The 7,288-nt window shown below is 39.1% G+C and overlaps 1 non-coding gene across 1 annotated transcript; it reads left to right on the forward strand.

Annotated features, from left to right (window-relative positions):
• Positions 1-6,555: 6,555 nt before the first annotated feature.
• On the forward strand, positions 6,556-6,718 carry LOC150094930 (U1 spliceosomal RNA). Its single transcript, XR_016550204.1, has one exon. It is a non-coding gene; the product is annotated as a U1 spliceosomal RNA (small nuclear RNA).
• The last annotated feature ends 570 nt before the right edge of the window (positions 6,719-7,288 follow it).

Below are 7,288 nucleotides of genomic sequence, written 5' to 3' on the forward strand. Positions count from 1 at the left end.
TTTACAAATGACATTCTATCTTTTTCAATTTAGCTATTTGAATACAAATTCTACCCTGCGGTTCTTCTTTATGAACTGGTCAATAACATCGTCTTAAAAAGTTGGTTGTAACTTAATTTTCCCAAACAACACGCACACTTGTAAAGGCTGGCTGAAGCGCACTGGCTAGAGCTACTTTGACTGCTTATGACCCTTGTTTAAGCAACAGGGGGAGATGACGTAGAGGGAGCGGGAATGGCTATGCGCGCGCATGAAATCACAGTGCTGAACTGAGGACCTGGATGCTCCCACAACCGAGCAAGCCAAGGTAGCTTTGACTAGTGTCGGCCTTCGATACACAATGCAAAGTTCAATTATTGCCGCGCAAGCTTAAAACGTCTTCTGTCTACAAAAATAAAAGCCTAAATGGAATGCTTATAAATTAATGCATTTATTAACAAATAAATAGTACTTCTTTCTCAATTAATGAGCTTGCGCAGCAAGCATAGCAAGCATGGAGAATTCGCCACTGGTAAAGAATAATTAATAAAGGAAGAGCCATGTGGTTTGATTCCAGTGACGTAAATTATATATAGAAACTATAAATGTTTCGCACTTTTGACCAGATAGCCTAGGAGTACAAAAATATCTGAAAAGATCAAGCAACTCTCAAGTGTTTATTTATATGAACACATTTATTTATAATCTATTATATATTAAATTAAAAATATTAATTACAAAATAAATGTTATTTATTATATAATTTTAATGGAATTTAAGTTAATGAAATTCTTTATAAATTTTATAATCTCAAAAACACCTTTTTATTGATTTAAACTTATTTCAATAATTGTGTTCTAGAGAAGGCCACAAAATGAGGATCAAGGCCGCAAAGTGATCATAAGTTACGAAGAACTGATTTTTCTTTTTCGAGTCTGGATTACTCTGCTTCTTTTTACCAGCAAGACAGTGAAGTGACCCTGAAGATTGTACTGCCTATGTTCCTACCAGCACCCGCCCAGGTAAAGGTAAGCTTTTTACGGAAGTTCTCCTGTTCCCTGCCCTGTGTCCGTCAGTTGTCTTCCGCCTCTCGAAGGAGATCTCATTTCAACTGTCGGCCTACACTTGGCGGAAGAAAGGGACAAGGCAGGTCCTGAACCACCAACCAAAACAGCAAAGTGACTAATGCACACACGCTATAAATGGAGAGCGTTAAAGACTTTCTCAAGTTCGACACGGAATGGCCAGGCTAACTAAAACTGTATACACAAGCAGAGGAACCCGAAGATATCACAGAACACAACATTACCCTTCCCCCACCCGAGGACAACAGACAGACAGACAGAACCAACAACAGAGGAACACACGAGCAAAAGGCGCAGAATTGCGAACGACCCCACGGAAGTAGAGGCACCCACACAAGCAATCTCGGGAAATAAAGAAAATGTTCCCCCGGTAATCCTCCGAGACAAACAAAAGTGGAGCTCCGTTTCAAAATCGCTTAGAGAAGAAAACATCAACTTGTTCTGGGCCAGAAACATAGACGAGGGAGTAAAGATCCAGCCTGAAACAGTCACAGACTACCGAATGAAGACAAAAATGCTGGACAACTTTATGCTGCCCTTTCACACATTTGCTCTGGCTAGTGAAAAGAACCTGAAAGTTGTGCTCAGAGGGATTGTCGAGGGAATCACGACCGACGAGGTCACTGCTGATCTAGTCAACCAAGGCCTGACCCCAGTTAAAATGAGCAGAATGCTGAAATCAGACAGTGACCTATGTCACTAGTACTGGTAGAAATATACAACACCCAAAAAAGAATATACGAACTAACAAATATATGCGATCTCAAAATCACAACAGAGCCACTAAGAAAGAAAGCATCGGCAGGACAATGCCATAGATGCCAAAAGTTTGGGAATGCTCAAAAGCAAAAGCGCTGTAAAGCAGCCTACAGATGTCTAAAATGTGGTGAAGAACATTAGACAAGCACCTGCACCAAGCCGAAAACAACACCGGCAAGCTGTGCTAACTGTGGAAGACCTCACCCCCCCCCCAATTACAAGGGGGGTACACTTCCCATTCGAAAAATCGCGGTATAGCAAGAAATAACATCACCCCTCCTCCCTGCAAAGACCCCACTAACAGGCAGGCAACTCTCCCACCATCTCAAATCACCTCAACAACACAGGAGAGAATAACCAACCAACATAACAAAAACGTATGCCGAGGCTGCACGACCTAAGACCCCCACATCCTACGAACAGCAAGGCTCCAACTTAGAAACAATCTTTACTGCCTCATTCGCCACCATGTTGCAAGAATTCAGCAGGACAAGCCCCTCACCATCCTTCCGAAAGAGATTCCTACAAGGAACCCAGTCCATATTAACAGCCCTCTGCCATGAGTAGAAAACTCAAACCAAACTCTACAAAGATTGTAGCTCGGAACGCAAATGGAATAACAAACAAAATCCTGGAACTCCAAGAATTTGCATCCAGATACAAACCTGACATCCTCCTAGTTAATAAAACGCACCTTAGACCAGCAAATAATCCAAGACTCCGAGGCTTTTCCATGTACAGAAAGGATCGACTTGGTGCAAGAGGTGGAGGCACAGCTGTCTATATAAAAAGCTACCTAAATTACAACACATTACCTGATCCACCAACTACGAACCCAGAGGAGACCGGAGTGGAGGCACACACCAGCAACGTAGGCAGTCTAAAGATTTACGCAGCCTACAACCCTCCCCAAATCCCACTACTGATAAATGACCTGGACTCCATCCTCGGATCCAAAGACTCTATTATCTTAGCAGGGATCTCAACTCCAAACATACAGCCTGGTTTAGCTCATCCATAAACACCAAAGGTCACACTTTATACAACTATGCAATGCACAACTCTGCCATCGTGGTTGGACCTACTGAGCCCACTCATCACAGCCCAACAGGAAATTGAGATGTTCTGGACATCGTAATAGAAGAACTTTCATCAGACCACAACCCCATACAGCTCAGGCTAGGCAATCAAGAACAACTCTCACCCCAGCGCTCCTTTATAGCATGGGACAAACTCACAAAAATTGTACCAGATTACATTGGCGCACCGCCCATCAAACACAAAAAAGAAGAGATAGATATAGCCATAAACAAGCTAACAAGCCAAATACAAAAAAGCAGTAACTTTAGCAATGCAAACCACTGTCCACCACTCGACCAATAGGATTTCAGAAGAAATCATAGACCTGATTAGAACCAAGAACAAAGCAAGCAAGAAAGAGATATCACAACACTAAAGCCCCACAGGACAAAACAACACTAAACAAAAACTCTACAAAACCACAGAAATCAAGAATGGTAAACCAAATTAGCCACAATCAACTCAGAAGATTACTCCATATGGAAACTCCTAAAAATCCTACGCACCAAAAGTCAACCCTTACCTCCTATACAAACCAAACATGGAATAGCACACAGACAAGTAAAAGGCAGAAGCCCTTATAAACAACCTGGAGCAGTGCAGCCCATCGTTCAAAAACCTAAACATTAACGTCATGTACAAAATTCATCGCGAGGTCAGGAAAGCATTAAGTCATCGCACTGATAACTCAGAACCCATCTCTCCCACTACCCCAGGGGAAATAACTAAAGTCATATCACAATTAACAGAATATTGAAGTTGCTACCAAGAAAAGAAATAATACACATTGTTAACATCACAAATGCAATAATCAGATTTCAGCACTTCCCGACAACCAGGAAAACAGCAGATATCATACTATAAAAAAGCCAGGCAAAGAACCCCCAACTTCCAGAAAGCTACAGACCCATTAGCCTTCTATTAAGTCTTGGAAAAGTCACCGAAAAGGTTATCCTCACCAGGCTACAAACAATCACTGACAAGCTCGGAATTACCCCAGAAGAGTAATTCGGATTCCGCAAAGGACACTCCACGGTACAACAAATACACCGATTGGTGTAATACATAGCAGGAGGCTTAACTGGAACCTCCACACAACTGCGGTCTTCATAGATATAGCAAAGGCGTTTGATAAGGTATGGCATCAGGGTCTTCTCGACAAACTGATAAAGTTCAAGTTTCCAATAAAAATGGTTAAACTAATTAAAGCATACCTAAGTGACAGACACATGCAAATCAAACTAAACGGAACAATATCAACCAGACGCAAGATCCGTGAAGGCGTGCCACAGGATTCTCTCTTAGCACCTCTACTGTTCTCGATCTATGCAGCTGATATCCCGCCAAACCCGAGAGCGATCATCACAGCACTATATATGCGGATGACACTGCGATACTAACAAGATCTCTCAGCCCTCAAATGGCAATTAGGAGGCTGCAAGGCAGTATCAGCGCATTAGAAACTTGGCTAACAGACTAGAGGATCCAAGTAAACCCCCTAAAAAGCTCTGCTACACTATTCTCCAGAAGAAAAGTCACCAGCAAGGATGACATTCAGCTCAACGGAGTCAAGATCCCATGGGAGAAAAAAGTCACATATCTCGAAGTGAAACTAGATAACAAACTCCTATTTAGCAACCTCATCAAACTAACAGGAGTGAAAACATCCAAAGTAATTGCACAACTCTACCCGCAAAAGCAAATTAGATCTACGAAACAAGCTAACTCTGTACAAAACTGTAATTCGGCCAGTTATCACCTACGCTTCTCCAGCATGGAACCATACCTCAAAAACGAACATACCGAAACTGCAAAGAATCCAGAATAAGTGCCTAACAATGATCCTGGATGCTCCATGGTACATAAGAAACTCCCAGATCCATAGAGAAGTAAACATCCCTTCTCATCTCCGTGATTTAGCTGAAAAATTCTTTTCCAAGGCAGACCTGCACTCAAATTCACTGATCAAGCAAGCTAACAACTACAGTGAAGCAATACACTGCAAATATAAACGAACGAAATCAATTCTACTTCGAACCGAACATAGATAACTTCATGACCCAAGAGGGCGAGCAGAAAGCTCAGTAACACCTCATCCATTGTATCACTTACACGGATAAAGAACAAGAAAAGCATTTTCGCTTCACTCATCCAGCCAGTAACGTTATACGTTATACCACGAAATGAGTTTATCATAAGCGCTCTTCTGTAGTTTGTTGATAGTCTTCATGAAAATTCAGTAATTTGATATGTATGCAGTGGCGTAGCTGTGGGGATGCGGAGGGGGAGGTCACCCCCAGGTGGCACTTTGAACATTTGAAACTGTTACATTTTTTACTGTTGCATTAAAAAATTACTGAACTAAATTCTTATAAGTGTTTGAATTGCATTATTGCAAACATCATGGAGTTATTCACATTGGCTTCTGAAATAAATTATTTATTATTCGAGGGACAAAAAAATTTTTCTCAATTAGTGGTGTTAAGCCTAATTATTAAAAACAATATTTTAAATATAAAAAGGTTAAGCATCAATCAAGTGCTTTGGCACTGAACTTAAAAACATTCAAAAAGTGAGTTAATCACTTGGGCCTGTGAACGGCTTATTATGTAACCCTCCCGGTTTTTGTTTGCCTCACCAAACACGTGTTTATTCAAGTATTTGCTCTCAAATAAGTACTATCTCATCTCTTCGTCGTGTTATCACTTATAATATGGGATGATCTTAGCCAGCTATCTCTGATTGGCTAGGAGACTGAACGGCCCATTCAGTCTCCGAAAGTTAGAAAAGAAACGGCCTCCCCTACTCCCTATAATGAAATAAAAGGCGTTAGCTAGCTTATATGTAACTTTCCTGTTTTTTTCTGTCTGCTTCACCAAAAGATTATTTGTTAAAGTATTGTTTCAAATAAGTACTACATAAATAAAATAAAACTTCCACTGTTTTTAATAATGCTACATGTTTTGCAACTGTAAAATCATAAAACAAGTAAAAGTAAAATAAAATCCACTAAGCACAAAAACATATACCATAGTCCTCCTTATCCGCGGTTACCCCTGTCCGAAAATATTAAATGGAAAATTCCAGAAATAATAGCCCCAAAGTGCAAGAGCAGTGATGATGCTGGCAATTTGAATATGCCAAAGAAACGTCTTCTGCCTCCTTGTAGCTAAGGCAACTCGGGTTTTGCCGATGATTGTATTCTCGTAAGTTCTCAGGTCAACTTACTAAACTTTCATAGTTTCTACAAACATTCGGCTTTGAAATAGCGTTGGATCTAATATCCACTTTGCCGTCATTATCGATTTGCCGAATTATAAATTTTTATTTCCGGAATTTTCCATTTAATATCTTCAGACCATGTTGACCGCGAATAACTGAAGAAACCGTGGATAATGGGAAAATTGCTGTATGAATCAAGCGATAATCTGAATTAGCGCAATTTAATACGCATTCCTTTCTTAATTATAAATTTAAAAATAATAATAAACCAATTTTTTTAATTTTAATAGCATATTAAAATTACTTTAAATTAAAATCAATTTATTAAAGAAATTCTTTTAAAAAAGAAATAAAATGCATTTTCTTTTAATACACCAATTTATAATTTATATAATGTTTATAGTATAGCTGTAGTTTGGATCCGTGTAGCATACTTACCTGGCGCTGGCAAAACTTTGATCTACAAGGAAGTTTGCCCAGAAAGAGACTGACCCATTGCACACACGGGTTGGTTGACTTCTGCCACTTTCCCAAACTGGGATAGATGGAGTGTGGAATTTTTGGTAGTGGGGACTGCGTTCGCGCTATCCCTTTTAATGTAATCAAAAGAAAGTGTAAATTCTGATTTATTCTTAGTTGTTAATAATAATATTTTTATTTTTAATATAATTTTTTTTTATAATAATAAATAAAAATAAATAAATAATAATTTTTATAATAATAAATAAAAATAAATAAATAATAATAATAATAAATAAATATATTACTATTTACTATATATTACTATCCCCGGTCGCTCCCCGAATATGGGAGGGACACCTTTATAAGGAAATTGGCCCTTAATGTTTGTTTTCATGACAAGGAATAAGAATAACATATGTAGAAAGGAAACCAGCGAGGGAAAAAATGTAATTCACCACTTCGGCGATTACACAGAAAAAATAATGAAATATTCATTGAACTCCACTGTTATACCAAATGTTTTTTGATGTTGTTCTCTTGATGGTTCAAGTTTGATTTCAATCTGTCTCTCTCTCTCTCTCTCTCTCTAGTGTGCGCGTATGTACCGTTTACCCCTTTGTAAATAAATATTTTGATACTGTTCAGATCATCTATCTATCCTTTAAACTATATACAACGGAGTTAGCAAAAGCTGGTTGAAA

The sequence above is a fragment of the Typopeltis vanoorti genome, chromosome 21, assembly GCF_054136105.1.
Source record: "Typopeltis vanoorti isolate ZY-2024b chromosome 21, IOZ_Tvanoo_1.0, whole genome shotgun sequence".
In the NCBI taxonomy this organism is placed as follows: domain Eukaryota; kingdom Metazoa; phylum Arthropoda; class Arachnida; order Uropygi; family Thelyphonidae; genus Typopeltis; species Typopeltis vanoorti.